The following is a 15,620-nucleotide window of genomic DNA, read 5'->3' as shown; positions in this document are numbered from 1 at the left end:
AGTGCCGCAGATTTATGACCTCATCTTACCTTCCAGTTAAAAAATGATCAACATATTGTGAGATATTTAAAGTTTAGAAGAAAAGAGTGCACTGGTATTATATCAGGAAGCTATTGTCCTTGAGAGTATCGGAGTACTGTCATGCCCAATTTTAATTCAATTCAAACACACTCGAGCTACCAGTTGTTGGCCAGAAACGAGGCTCTGCCACAGTACCGCTGCTGCTGCTGCTGCTGCTGCTGCTTCAGGGGTCATGGGTCCAAGCAGAGAGAAAATGTGAGATCAGAGCGGAAAACCCGCTAAGTATCCCGATAGTTCTAGCATGCGCCGACATAAAAGAGAGTACGCCACATTCGCAGTGACTGCACGGATGAAAAGGAAGCAAACAGCTGGAGAACGTGCATAGATCAGATTAGACAACGCTACCCTTGAGTCCAAAGGCAATGACGTGCCGGTTTTCTCAAAGGAGTTATGTTTTCAGGTCAAAGCAGAGGATTAAAACGAAAGGGTAACAAATGTTGAGGAATGGCCCTGGCATTGAGGAAATGTATAAATGAAGGAGTCATCAATAAACATCTTAGCATGTGTGAATAATGCATGTGGCCATTTCCCATAGCCAGAGGCATAAGATATTATAACACCATCATACCAGCTAGCCAAGGTAATAAGTTGGGAACTAGAAGGAGGTGGAGACCGATGGGAATATTACGTACCCGCAAACACCCAATGCTCAAATTCCCCCCTAACATTCACATATACACACACACACACGTGCTGCGAAGACTCTTCACTAAATGTATACAGAGCAAAATTCCGGCTAAACATTTCGTCTCAATGCTGACCGGCCTCAGCTGTCGACGTGCGATCTTGCACAAAGCAGAGCGCAATGCCGGGAGTGTCCCCGGGGCTTCGCGCAGCTCCTCATTTAAGGGAAGCCATCGGATCTCGCGCTAAGCCGTCTGCTAAAACGGTGCCACCCGTTTGGACGCGCTCGCGATCGTTTCACGCCCATGACGACTCTCCAGGAAAAAGCTGCACTTGATTTAGACCGGAGAGGCGCCACTCCTTTCGGAATTACTGATTGCCAATACCCAATTTCACACACAGGCACACAGAGACAAAGTTGCGTTAATCTTCCAACGTTCAACAGTAATTTGGTCGGTTCGTTACTTCATTGGAACAGATATGTTTTCAGACACATTCAGTTTTTTTTTATTCCTACACTAAACACTTTATCTATCGAGAATGAATCACGCTGTCAGAATTATTTCATGAGAAGAGGTAAAAAATATTTTATTACAACTTTATTTGCAACGGTGTGTAAACAAGACTCTTAGCCATGATAGCGGCTATCAAATCCTGCTCTGTGAGGAAAATACGCAACGATGCAAGGCATTTATGATACGTGTCGTGGTCACCATCTGAGTCGAAGGTGCACGTTGACAACAGTTAATCCTCCTGAGTGGCACATCTTCGTCAACATCCTAATAATTGTTGTGACATTTCACTTAAAAAGAGCAAATGTCAGCCTGCTGGTGGAACCACAGAAAAAAATCAGGAGATCAGTATGACAGCGGGATTCATCCTCTGGGTACCATGAACGTCCCTACAAAATGTCAGGGGAATCGAGTCAGTCGTTGCTTTGAAAGTCTGGAACGAAGTGTTGGGCCAACCAATAGACAAATTAATATTACCATCCTTAGCACCACATTTTTGGGGGGTTTGTGTAGCTGTATATCTTGATATTAAGTGTAACCCATGTGGGACGTTAACTCGAGCCACGACCAGCGCAGACAGAAAAAAAAAAAGAAAGAATGAGGGGGAAAAAAACAAAAACGGAGTGAAATGGCGCCAGCGATCTGAGGCATTTATTCACCTTGAATGACTTCCAGAGAAAAAGAAAAATGAAGAAGGTGGAGAGAAGAAAGCAGTCTCCTCCATGTTTGGTTTCCTATGCCTGATCTACTGTATGAAAATGCGGCACACAGAGACTTGTTGAAAAGTAAGAGGAAACACTTTGCTTCAAAAAAAAAGAGAAAAGAAAATAAATCCCCCACGAGAACCATGGTGTAAACTCTGATCTGTTAAAGAGCCCTCAGATTCGCAGTCGAGCAATCAAAACGACTTGTTTGTTTAGGCGGTAAGCTGATGGTTCAGACATTCCTCAAGTGTTGCAAATTCAGTGAAGGGCTCCGAATCAAAATGCTGTGGGTGTGTGTTTTTTTTTCTTTCTCAGGGAAATCTTCTCAATTAGAAAGACAGATTGTTATAACGGAGCTAAAATGTAATCATGGCGCAAAAGGTCAGGGGTCAGTGGAGTACGGGGCGTGCTATCCGAAGAGAGGAAGGGAAGGGATACTCAGTAATGCGAGAGGTTAAAGGGCGCTGACTGCAGCAGCAAAACCAAGACGCTGGATGCCTCGTATTACACCACATCGCCGCCCGGCCGGGATATCATCTCCAAACGACCTGAGCTGCCCTTTAGACTGATAGAAGCGTCAGGGAGATGGGGATGGGGCGGGTTAGGCCTGTGAGAGACAAATGGAGCGAAGGAGACCAGAGGTGGTGACGGGAAAATGATAGAGGCTAAGGAGGAGAGTGACGCGGGGCGAGCAGGAGCAATTAGCGCAAGTTAGCAAGAGACGCGCGGCGAGAGAGGGAAATCAAGGTGAGTGCAGGGAGGGATAAACGAAGTGGGGGGGAGATCGGAGAGAAACGTCGGGAGTGGAAAAGCGGAGTCTTGTACCATTTCAAAGCACTGCTGGCGCTCTGCTGTGATACCATCTTGACATTTCTCATCCCTCTTCATTTATCTTCGTCTGATCCCCACCTGTTCTCCTTTCTTCGTTTTTTCTTCACGCACATGCTTCAGCGTTTTCAGACTTTCCCCCTCTCTCCCCGCAAGCCTGTCTTCTTCTTCTTCTTAGAAATCTGCTCGCCTTCTGCTAAGTTTGCGCTCCGAGTATCATGTGACATAAACAACTTTGTGAGCGTGGCTCGTCTTTTAATAGTAGCTGTCCTCATTTTATTCGCCCGCTGTCTCTGCCACCCCCCACCCCCACTCCCATATATCTTTCTTTCTCGCTTGTCTCTCCTCTCGCTCCTTGTTCACACAACACCTTGTGCTGCAGTACCACGGTAATGTGCTGCAAGGTCATCATCGCCACGGCAACTAGATAAACCACGCTTAAAGCAAGGACAAAGTGGTTTATGGTGTCATGTCACCCGGCAGAAATTGTACGGAAGACACGGAAGGAGTTTTCAAACGAACGCCAAGGCATCATGACATGACACCTAGATGAGTTGGAGCTATAGCAACACACAAGGCTGGTGACACCAAAAGATTTAACACAGAGGCCTCATATACAGTCTCCTTTAAAGGCATATTTAGCAATATTATCAACCAAATGCTCAATAAAATGCTTCTTATTGGGCCTCGTAATCTCTCATTTCTGACTCCAAAACTGGTGATAAAACAACATTAATTCAATTTAAGGCGTCCTGTCTGCAAAAAATAAAGCGAAATTTTTGCATTGTGGGTTTACATGTGCAAAAACAAGATGAAAATGAACCCAAACAATGTCAGCTTGGCTGATATAATTGAGAAAAAAAGGAGGATTCTGGGAAGTTTAGACTTAGACAGACTTTATTGATCCGTGAGGGAAATTGCTTGGTCACAGTAGCTCAGCTGCAAGCGAAAAAAAAAAAATAGATGTGAGACAGTTAAAAAAATCAATAAATAAAAATAAAAACAAAATAAAATAAGCAAATTTATACACAGGAAGGATAAATGATAAGGTGCTAGTATGGATGGAAAAGTGACACATGAATTCTACTTTCATGTGAACTAGTGTTGGCCATGTTACATGCTGCACTGGTCGACTTTGTTATTTCATTTTGTTAAAAGAAACTGAAATGTGAAACAAACATGATCAGGACGCTGAAAAATGCTGAAGCCAGATCAGCGTTGCAAATGTCGAGTAGCGTCAGTTTGTCGCTTCGTGTCATCAACTTGCACTGGATCTAACACACCATAATGCACACAGCGAGGACCAAACGACAGTGGGGAGACGCACTGGGGAGACTTCTTCCTCTCGTCTAGAACTTTCAACAGCTGATCGATCATGTGACTTCATTGTTTTCTTCATCAAAACACATCACTGGAAACATATACCAGTGCTGTTATTGTTTCTCACTTGAGCCATATTTTGATAAAGCTTTATCCTCAGACTCCTAACACAGCCCGGGGCATTGATAATTTTGTCAGTCAACATAATTGAATGACATATTCAGATTCCTATTATTATGAACACTGTCCTTTCCCTTTGCTTTGGTCAAAAGTCATCAGTTTAGTTACATATTGCAGCAAAAGAGTCAATATAAATGAAATTATCTTAAATACTGTATTAACAGGAGACAAATAGTACTGATTTAGTGCACCAAAAGATAAGCCATGTTTATGCATGGTTACTGAGCTACATTGGGATTTGTAGTATTGCGTGATGAATTCCCAGAACTTTGTTCTTAAAGTTATATTTAGGATTTACAGTCCTTATTTCTGAAGGAGACTCATTTCTTCTTTATGAAAACTTCTTATCACCCAACAATGAATAATGGATGGTGCATAAGCTCCTTCTTTTACTTTGGGTAAAGATATTGCGTGGGTAAACTTACTTTATACAGTATCAGGGAACAACAGATGATCTCAGCCATACATTAATGAACTCAAACACCTCACCACGGGTACAGCAGCATTAATAAGGATCACACGTGAGCCCTGTCAAACGAATGCTCGGTCCCACCCCTGTGCAACGCCTGAGCTGTGATCTGACAGTCCTCAGCTGGAGAGTTGGTCATTCTGCAGGGATAGTCCATTATGATACCATCAGGGTAATCCTACACCTCACGCTATTGCCTAGATTCTGACGCACACATTAGTATTGACCCCAAACTATGAGACAGCAGATCTGCATCGGCCTACAGAGGATACGCGGCTACAGAGATGAACGGAAGGTCAGCGAGTGCATTGGTATTCGGGACGCCACCATACCAGTAGCATGTATGCATATGCACCACATCAACTGCTCTCTCTCTCTCTCTCTCACACACACATGCACACAATCTGTGACTCCCTCCTTCAGCTGTAAGACAAACAGAGGGGAGGGGAGACGACGGGGGCAGTCAAGTGGCACGTGTGCAAGCTGTCGTCTGCACTGTGATATCAGCGCAAGTGTTTAAAGAGCCTGACATGAGCGCAGAGACGGGGCGAGGCAGTTATATTAGACGGCCATATGACGAGAAGCGTGAGGTCATACACGTTTAAAGACGCGCTCAAGTTTCTGTGCGTTGCAGAGGAGGAGGAGGAGGAGGAAGAGAAGGAGGAGGCGCGTTCTGCATACCTACATGCACTTTGCCCGCCTACACATCTGCATTTTGCTGCCACCTTCACTGCAGTGTGGCTACCTGGCTCGTGGTGTTGCCAGGGTGGTGTAATGCAGCGGCAGCGGGGGTGTCATTGAGTTCATGGACATAAACCAACCCACTGCCAGACCCAGTCTGCTCCTCTCAGGAATAGCAATGGAGGAGGTGCGCGAGTATGTGTGTGCAAGGGTGTGTGGGTGGGAGGGTAGATTGAGAAAGATTGGAAAACAGCAAAAAACAAATAAATAAAAAATGAGAGGAAGAGTCACAGAGACAGAAAGACAGAGAGGGCAAGAAAGAGACAGTGAGCGATAGAAGGAGACGTCCGGGGGATATAGATGTAAGAAAGTGGAAGGGAAAGCGGACAGATGCCAGTGAATAAGTGACCCCAAGAAAGCTCCCTTGTGTGAATTTACCACCTCGGCATGTGGCATTTAAAGCACAGGGCCATTATCACACATAAAAAAATAATAAAAAAAAACAGAGGCAAACACACACACACACACACGTCCTCAGAGGCTTTTCTTTTAATGTCTTTCTTTCTGACACATGTCAACCTGGGAAGACAATGCAGGCAGACAGGTGAATGAGGGGATTGTAAAAACAAAAGAGGAGACAGAAACAATGTCAGACAGATGGACAGGCAGGCAGACAGAAGGGAGGTACAGGTGGCACGGCCCGAGAAGAAGACCGTGGACGTATTCAGCGAGTAATGAAACGGGAGCAGAGCGAGGAAAAGGGAGAGAAAAACAGAGAGGTTTCATAGGGAGAGAGACGTACAATAAGTTCAGCAAGATAATAATAATTTATGACTCGGGCCGCGGAAATTCCTTGACAGGAGACGGTTCAGTGACAAGCGAGATGGTCACCGATTAGAGGCTGAAAAGCTTAACAGCACGACCGAGTTTAGTGGATGACGATTATTAATGCTAATGATTTGCCCTTCAGTGAATTTTTCACATTGCAGACTGTGGTATTTTAGATCGAATCAGGAAATACCAAAGTAGTGGGAGAGAATATCTCCAGTCGGTTTTCCAAATAAAGCAAACACACGCACACACACAAACATGGATCCCATACTTGTCATCAGACCAGCGTCGGTCCAAACAGGGGATAATCCGTACTCTTCAGCTGTCTATGACCAGTGATTCAGTTTGACACCTTAATCTGTGGAAATCACACAGGGCTCCTCCATGGAGCCAACTGTATTTACTATAGATTACATCTTCCACTAGTGTGCATTAGTCCAGTGACAGCTTTGCAGACTGCAGGGAAAACAGCAATCATACACCATTGACTGACTCACTGTGATTTTGCCACTCGCCAAATGGCCTCGTAGGACTCCCCCCCCCCGAACCATTTGTCTGAGCGACTGCCTATCTGCCACTTTTGTGCATGCCCTGTGTCCAATTCCTGAGGCTTGGGACCTAAAGTCATCTCCACTCACATTCTCCTGCTGTCACCTCGATTGAAGATTCAGCCCTGTTTTCTTTTTCTTTTTTTTTTTTTTTGCACGATAAGTGAATAGTGCAAATGCATGCGATGCACACGCGCGCTAATTTTTCACACAAACACACACCGCTCATCTGCATTCGACAGACTGCCCCGCGACTGCCGGGGACAGCAGGGAGATGACATCACTTCCAAAGGACAGATTAGTTGGTGGATGAAACCAGAAGGTGGGGGAGGATGAGAAACGAAGACGAATTCGTGAGAGAATTCCTCATTTTTTTAAATTAGCACGGCCAAATTCCGCGCGCCGCACGCTCCCCTCCCCGGCTTCTTTTCTCACACCCAGTTGTTTAGTCAGAGTCATGTGTTCTGTGAAATTCAGTATGTATCTGAGTGCCTCTGCGCTCTCGCTCTTCTATACCCTAATGACCTTGTAGATCCGCCTGCTCTGATCTGCAGAGAAGTTTTTCTTTCAGCCAATCGAGAGCCAGACACCCAAAGGGAAACGCAGAGCGAGCCATAAAAAAAAAAAAAAAAAAAGCTGAAAGACAGAGAATTAGACAAAAAGCTGCAGAGAGAGAGAGAGAGAGAGGGAGAGAGAGAGGGACGGGTGAGGAAGTAGAAGTGTGAAAGCGAGTGAGAGGTGTGAAGATTAGGGAGCGAGAAGGGCGTGTGAGCAAAACAACGGAGGAAACGTAGCCAGAATCAAGGTGCGTTACAACATCGGTCCGGTAAATAACATCTCATCTGAGCGCTCAAACTAGGGTGATCTATTTCATTGCAAAAGGTGAAAAATTGTTGTGTCTCTACCACGCATTTAATCGGTGAGCCGCCCGTAAAAGTCCCAACAAGATTTAGGCAACACGACATCCTGTTTTGCAAATTTCAAGCTTTCTGAGTCACTCTTGATTGCCATGAATCAGCAGCCAGTTGATGCAGGTAGGATTAATAAGAATCCCTAACCCTCACATTAACAAAATAAAAGTTTTTTGTTTTTTTTATTGCACAGGCTTTTACTTTGTAACGTGCAGCTTTAGTCGTAAAAGGTTAGCGACCGCGCCAACCTATGCAACTTTTAAATACTTTCAAACGCTGGATAAGGGCCGGGGGCACTCATAACAGTTTGGGTGAACCTGTCGTCACGTCAGCATCGAGACACCAACTACCAGCAAGCCGCCAGCGTGCGGTGTGTAAACTGTGTATAGGATGGTGACAAATGAGTCGTGCAAGTAGAGAAGGTTTATTGGAAGGTGATCCGAAAGTTAATGCGTCCCAGATATATTAACCTACTCTGCATGTACTGCAAAAAAATTGGTTAAAAATGAACGTTTAATATAATGAGATGATGGTTTTAAAAGCTCATATTTATTGCTGTTTATTATTCTGCAAAAACTCTCCACATATAAATCCGTCATGTTTCTGCCCTTGCGTTCCCGAAACTTCACCGAAGCACATTAAGACGTGCGCTCAGACAAGGTCCGGCTCTCTTTTATGCATTCCTGCATTCTAAACAGGTTTTGATGATTTTCTTTTTATGCGTAAATGTGTTTATGTGTCAGATTAGCGCAGACGGCCCGGGTAACGCTGGATTCTGAATCATTTCCTGAGGGCAGCTGTAGTGTAAACACCAGCCCTGGCATCGTGAGAGTTTAGGGCCGTTCATATACGTGGAAGGGTGAGCCGGCATGTGTGTGTGCGTTTGTTTTTTAATTCATTCATCCATAAACCTGAGCGCGTCCTTAGCTTAAACGGTAGTAGTCGCACAACAGGGATTTCAGCGCGGTCCAAGAAGAGAGGAAAAGAGAGGCAGAGCGCGGTCTGCCAGAAAAAGGGAATGTGTGTCGGTGTGTGTGTGTGTGTGTGTGTGTGAGTGTGAGTGTGTGCTAACTACTCTGCGGAACATTAAACACCAATGTTGCCCGTTCTTTTGTCTGCTCGGCCCTTTTCCACATTTAAAACCGTCCTGCCTCGAACTACCGCACATTAGCAGCGAAGCGTGGTGGCACTCTGAATATGCAAGCCCACGCTTACAAACAGTGCTATAACTCAGTGAAACACACGTCCACACATCACGCTCAGCGACCAGATGGTGTATATAGAAAAATAAATAATAAAAAAAAAAAAAAATGTGATGTGGCAGAATAAAGCAGGGAGAAAAAAAAAAGTAAGCGCGGACAACTCAATCTTGTGTCAAAACAAACGCAAAGTAACACACGGACACACACAGAGCAAACAGCAAAGACTTACTGTATCTCTGCAAGGACTCATCTGACTGCTGCTGAGGGGAGAATGGAAAGCGAAAACCTCATGCTTGCTTCGCGGCACTCCTCTCTTTCACTCCCTCTGTCACTGCCCCCTCCTCCTCCTCCTCCTCCTCCTTCCTTTTTCCTTTCTCCCTCCCCTGCCTCTTTTCCTTCCTCCCTCCTTCTCCTCCTCCCTTTCTTCCTTCCCTCCCTGTCCCTCGCTCCTTCCCTCTCCCTCCTTCCCTCTTGGCAGAGCTGTACTGTATTCAGACACGCCAGTCTCCATATAAGGCGGCCCAGCTAAACATGTCACACATAATTTATCCACAGCGGGCTGCGAGTTCACCTTTCACAGCTTGGATCGTATGCAAAAGAGGGAGGAGAGCGGCGGAGGGGCTGGGAGACGCGGGGAGAACAGACAAACTTCTACTGTCAACAGCCACGTTCCCACAATTTCACACTGCGTGAGGGGGAGAGAGAGAGAGAGAGAGAGCGCGAGTGGATGTTTGTACGTTAACAAATGCTGGCAATCAGACCGTGAAAATACCACCGGAGACCAAAATGCAATTCACCTGCACTGTTCCCTCCCTCCCCGTCTCCCCACCATCTGTATCTGCAGGCAGTAAATCTTATACAGATGCTGTTTGTGGAACCTGTCCACCTGCACGCCACCCCTTCACCACCACCCTCCGCTCCCCTTATCTGTGCTACCACAGTTATAAAACATGACAGACGGGAGAAGGGAGAACGAGAGGCCAGGCTGCAAGGACGGACGAATTTCAAGAAGCAGGAACTGCAGACGAGAGGGAGAGTTAAACCGTTTTGTTTGTGCGACTGGAAGATGCAGCGAGTGAGAGTGCAAGGAGATAAAAATAAAATGTCAACAGATGAGAGCGCAGTCTGGCCGCAGCTGCGGGAATCAGCGCAACCCCCTTCTGATGATGTGTGAGGTTTCGGACAATCGATGACTTTAAAAAGACATGGCCGCTGACCTCCCCCTCCGCCTCCTCAGCCTCCCCTCGTCGAGTGTTTTTCCTTTAAACTCGCAGCCTTTATTATGCACTTGAAGAAAAAACAAACGCGCGGCGCGGATAGCGGCCGGGGCTGAAGAGAAAGGGAAAAGGGAAAAAAAAAAAGAAGAAGAAGAGAAGAGAGATACCGGGAATAATATTAGCTGCACATGGGTAGCAGAGCTGGCGGGTAGCTTTTTCCTCCCTCCTCCACAGCTTCAGTCCACTCACAGGACAGCAAGAGTCACAGCTCTGTTGCCATGGCGTCTAACTCCATCAAACACTACGTCAGGTGCATGTGTGTGTTTTGCGTGTGTGGCGGTGTGTTTGCAGAGGTGTGTGTGTGTGTGTGTGTATGTCAGGTGGGTGTTACCGAGTGACTCAGAGCCACATCACTGACTTGTGGCTGTAATATATCAGGGTGTTTGGAATTTATCACCGTATTGGCCTGTGTGTGTTTTCGTCCGTGCGCGTCTGCGCGCGCGCGCGTGCGCGCTTGCGTACGAGTGTAAGGCAAAGGTGTTGATTGAACAGCAGCCTGCAGCCTACCCTCAAAAGCATTTATGATGGATGTCTGCGCTGCTCTAAGTGTTAATGTTGAGCCCCAGCTTCTATAAATATTTATCAATTTGATCATAGAGTCAAAGCGACAGACTACAGATGCCGGTAATATGGAATTTTGATTTTAGAGCAGGCAAGTCGTCGTCCTTTGCCCAAAAAAGGTCTCGCACTTGCCTTCCAGGATGCAGCGTCTCCAAGTTTGCCGCGAGTTGCGCTGCAATCGACTAGAAACCAGATGGGCTTTAAAACTACAGGAAGAATGTTAAGTCTCTTAAAGAAAGTATTTATTGTCATCTGTTTCACCCACAGCACAGATGTCAGCTACTGAGTACAACTCGTGGATATGACGGTGGAGAACACGGAAATGTTGCGGCGCAAAGGCAGCCTTTTACAAGAACAAATCTTGCATTCAAAATCATGCTTGATTAAGAGTGCTTTAGGAAAAATTCATTGGTGCAAATGAAATGAATCAAAATGAATCAAAGCTGTTACCTTATAAACTTAACCATAACCCTAACAGCTGCACACGTACTCACAGTTGTTCATTTGTTTCTGCCGGTGTGGCACAAATTCAAATAGTCCAGCTATCCTTTTAGTTCTGGTCTCCACCAAGTGCCGAGCAAAAATATTTAGTTTAGGCTGCTAATGATGTGAGTTCACCAGCAGGCCTCCGACCTCTAATGCTACGCTCACGCTACGAGGGACAACGTTGCGAAGCGGCTGCGCTGTCGGCGAGGCTACCTCAAGCTCTCGTAGAAATCGTTGTATGAAAAAAAATAGATAAAAATCAAAAACAAACACAAGGGAGTGGCCGTCGCTTCCCGTGTCGCTGGAACCTGAAGGCAGCCAAAATTTTATCTGCAGCAGTCACGTAGCAACAAGTCATGTCTTTAAGTCTGTGGCATTATATCGCCGGCTGCTACGAAACATTCGCGGAAAGCGAGCTCACAATCTTCCACGATCTGTAACGTAGAGGATGTTTTGAGAGGTTTTTCACCTAAAAAAAAACCCTGCCTGCTGTAGCTGAAAATATATAGGTGGTAATTTTGTAGCAATTATATAATTCTAGTAAATTCTATAATTCTAAAAAAATGTTTAGTGCCAGAAAAAGCTGTGCTGACTTTAATGTAATGTATAGAAAACACTAAAGTGGCAAGAAGGTCACAGGTAAAAAGATTTGAATCTTGACATTTAACTGCTCAAATAAAGGATGTAAAAAAAATCATATTAATGCTTTAAAATCATTTGAATGTTTAAACTGATATTGAGCTAATTTAAGCTAACTGTTTTCTGTGATGCTTCTCTTACTTTGTGCATTGTATTTTAAATGCTAGGTGGGAGGTTTAAAGGTATCAGTCTTCACATCATTCTTCTCCTCCAGTAAATAAAATTACTACTTTCCACTGGCAGTCTTTGAGTGTAAAAGGAGAGGTGCAGTGACGAAGAAACAAGACACACTGAAAGGTTTTGGACTTGCAGATAATTGCTGCAATTGCAGATAATTTAATGCACACTAAGGTTCCTGCTCACCGCTCTGCTGACGCCTGCGTACGGAGGTGAGAACGAAAGCGGACTTTTGTGGCACTGCTCTTAAACCTAAGCCAGTCACGTCACCTCACATTCGGATCATATCCAAAAAAGAGGTTGTGGACCCTTGAACATGTGTCCCCCTATATCCCGGGTCGTTAAAGGCAGGAACGAGGAAAACTCCTGAGCGAAACAACAGAGGCTGGATGAGTCAACTGCTGGGCAAGGAGATCTGGATCCATATATCACCTCTGATCCGGGCTGCTAAGGGAAGCCAGAGCTGGACCAAAAGCAAAACGACTGGAGAAGCTCACCGAACTTACTGAATGGAAAATCCAGCAGAGCAACCTTTTGTGAGTGTGACAGGTCTTTAACATTCATAGCAAAAAGCCACTGCTCTTTTGTTGAAAAATCTAAGGTCCAACCAAAAATATATGACCTTGCAGAGCTTCTGTGTCTTTCTCCTAAACCGTAACAGCTCTGTGTGCTGGTACCAACAGATTCTGGGACACCAACATGTGACATCAGTGGAAAATGAGGGGAATCTGTCAACACGGAGCTTTATAACAGACCAGTAGTCAAATATATGGATGTGCATTGTTAAAAAAAGACTCCCAAACTCCAGGAACCACCGCTGAAATAGTTCTGGTATGACCACGGTTACTCAGAGAAATGCTTGATTTACTCTCAAGATCTGCTTGAGCCAGTATTAAAAAAACCCAACAAACCGCTTTTGTCTGTTTTGTCTCCAAACCTTTAACTAAAGACAGACATACATTCTTCAGCTTTTTTCTTTTTTTCTTGTTACAGTATCTCCAACACATACACATGCACGAGAACACACACAATGCAAGCGCAGCCGCATGCATGCACACACTTTTATATGGCTGCTTTGAGCCCCCACACTGAATTATTACTGAGCAGAGACAGGGATATAGATACTACTGTCACATAGGTGTCTGGAGGACAATTCTATCAGTCGACAGCGCAGATAGCGGAGGGAGGCTCTTAATGAAAGCAACCATGATGAAAAAGAGGAGCCTCTCCATTTTGAGTTTTGACAGGTGGATTTCTGCAGGGGAAGAGCAGAAAGAAGTGGTGCACTGTCAGTGCTAAATGGAAAGAAACTGAATATTCAAAAGACTTTTTTTGTCTGATCTGCATTATGGCTTCTTTTTTTTTTCCATCTCCTTTCATTTCCCGGTCCGCAAAGGCTCTTTGCATAGTCTGTTACAGGGTTGCAGAATAAACAGCTCCCCAAATCCACATAACACACACTGTCAAAAAGTTCAAAAAGAACCATCTCAAAGGAGCTTGGAGACGTTTTTGTGATGGGGTAATATAAATGTATCTACCGTGAGCTGTATTTTATTTAAAAGCGGGATTTTTGACATAACACAACTTGTGTTTTCTTCTTTTCTTCAAGGCTCTCTATGCACCGCTGACATTTAAATGGAATTAGGGTCCAGTTTATAAATCATTAGCTTTATATCAAACCTGTTTTTCTGATCTTTTGTTATGCACCTGCATGAGAGACCTAAAACATTTAAAGATGGGCACCCAGAGGGGAAAGCAGCTTGGAGTCCTGAGGTAATAAAGTTTAAGAGTCCCTGCCCTAAGCTGCTGCAATCGCGTTTTCCAGCCTGTCTGTGTCTGTGGCGCAACAGATATGGTCACAATCCTCCTCAGTGACCGTTAAACCACAAAATGACCCGTAACAGAAAAGCCTACGCTATTACTTCTCAGTCAGCACACACTGGTGTGTCATGTAGACACCTTGAGCATTGGCAGAGGTTGTTTTTAAGTGTTTCCAATGTGGTGTACTGAGAATGTAGTCCTTGAAAGCAATCATCAATGATTGTCTTCATAAAAATGTCACTTTGGCAAGTGACAATTTATGTCAATTTTTGCAATTAAACATTTGACAAACACATTTCATTTAATATATGACTTCTGTTGGTGAACTTTTTTTTCTGTAAAATTAACATCTTAGAAGGTTTTCCTGTAAAAGAAACTGTCCTGAAGACACTGTTAAATTCAAGCGTATCATTTCCCAGAAGTTCACCATCACGCCCCTAAAATAGCACATGCAAAACCTTCCCAGCATTATTCAAATCGACTACCGTTGAACAGAATCTGCAAGAACAAAAGACAAAAAAAACAAACCCCAGCAGACAAAAACCAACACACATATTTCAAAAGCAGATCAACTATTTACTCTCCTTGCCTAAACATATTCTTGCTTTGAAATAAAAATCCCACATATTCTCCAGGAAGGAAAAAAAAAAATTACAGCAGTAATCACTAGCAACAGGCGGGGAAGTTGTCAGAATCATAACATGTCAAATATTAATGACATCCTGGCGTCTGTGTGGAGCCACTCTCCCCCTATCCTCTTCTCAGCAGGCAGTAGCAGGCAGAGAAACAGATCTTGTAATCATCTTGTAAAACCAGGAGCCCGGTCGCACGGCCGGAACGAGGCTGTCTTACCTGCCTGGTTGTCCGTGTGTTTCTCTCGCGCTCGGGTCTGGGTGTATGAGTGTGTGTGTGTGAGCTCACACACAACCCCTCGAACAGGAACTGATGAATCTGCACGACTTCAGCCCTGCAGCGTGCAGTGCATTATGGGGTTTTGGTCTCTCTCTCTCTCTCTCTCTCTCTCTCTCTCTCACTCTCTCTCCCTCTCTCTCTCTCTCTCTTCCTCTCTCTGTTGGCACGGTGTTAGAGGGGGATGTCCTCGCCTCCTGTCTGGAGAGAGGAGGGTGAACTCACACGCGCTGTGTCCACACACACTCGCACACACATGCGATGCAGAAGAAGCCTCATGATGATGACGACTGCCGCGGCATTGGTTGCCATGGCAACAGCCTCCCTCCTCCTCCTCCTCCTCCTCCCCCCCTCCTGTAGTTCAGGCTCTCCCTGTGTATTCTGTTTAGATAGTGAAATAGAGTGGAACCGAAAAATAAAAAAGTGCACTCATTCTGCTTCCTTCTATTGAGCATCTTCAACTCAGAGTCTGAGCTAACCAGCTGACACAGAAAAGAGGAGCGACTCCCGTGGACATGTGATCGCCAACTGTTGCTTCTGCCTTCTGAGATAAAAAGAAGGGTAGGGTGTAGTAAGAGGGGGTAGAAGCAGAAAGCAGATACTGCGCGTTTGTGTGTGTGTGCACGCATCTCTTGTGTATGTCGCTGAGTGTGTGGGTAGATGTGATGGTTCCTGGAAACTGGCTATGGTTCCTGTTTGTGGTTTCTTTCCTTTTCTCCATTGGTAGTGCCAGTGCGCTGAGGCCTGCAGCCCTTTGATAACACGCATTCGGTCACATTACAAACAAGGGAAGTACAGCCGGACTGGCCGGTGAAATGAATCAGCCATGCACACGTATGCATGCACGGAGACGGACATA

The 15,620-nt window shown here is 45.1% G+C and overlaps 1 protein-coding gene across 4 annotated transcripts in view; it reads right to left on the bottom strand.

Annotated features, from left to right (window-relative positions):
* LOC311498545 (muscleblind-like protein 1) overlaps positions 1 to 15,060 on the bottom strand; it is a 63,302-nt gene extending 48,242 nt beyond the window's left edge. For 2 of the 4 annotated variants that reach the window (XM_084559182.1, XM_084559184.1), the window contains exon 1: positions 14,705 to 15,059. The gene's annotated coding sequence lies outside the window, so the exon portion shown is untranslated. Of the gene's footprint in view, positions 1 to 14,704 lie in introns of all 4 variants that reach the window. The other 2 variants (XM_084559183.1, XM_084559185.1) reach the window with 2 other exon arrangements.
* Positions 15,061 to 15,620: the final 560 nt, after the last annotated feature.

The sequence above is a fragment of the Chelon labrosus genome (genome assembly GCF_963514085.1).
Source record: "Chelon labrosus genome assembly, chromosome: 13".
Lineage (NCBI taxonomy): Eukaryota > Metazoa > Chordata > Actinopteri > Mugiliformes > Mugilidae > Chelon > Chelon labrosus.
This window is presented reverse-complemented; position numbering and strand designations above follow the sequence as displayed.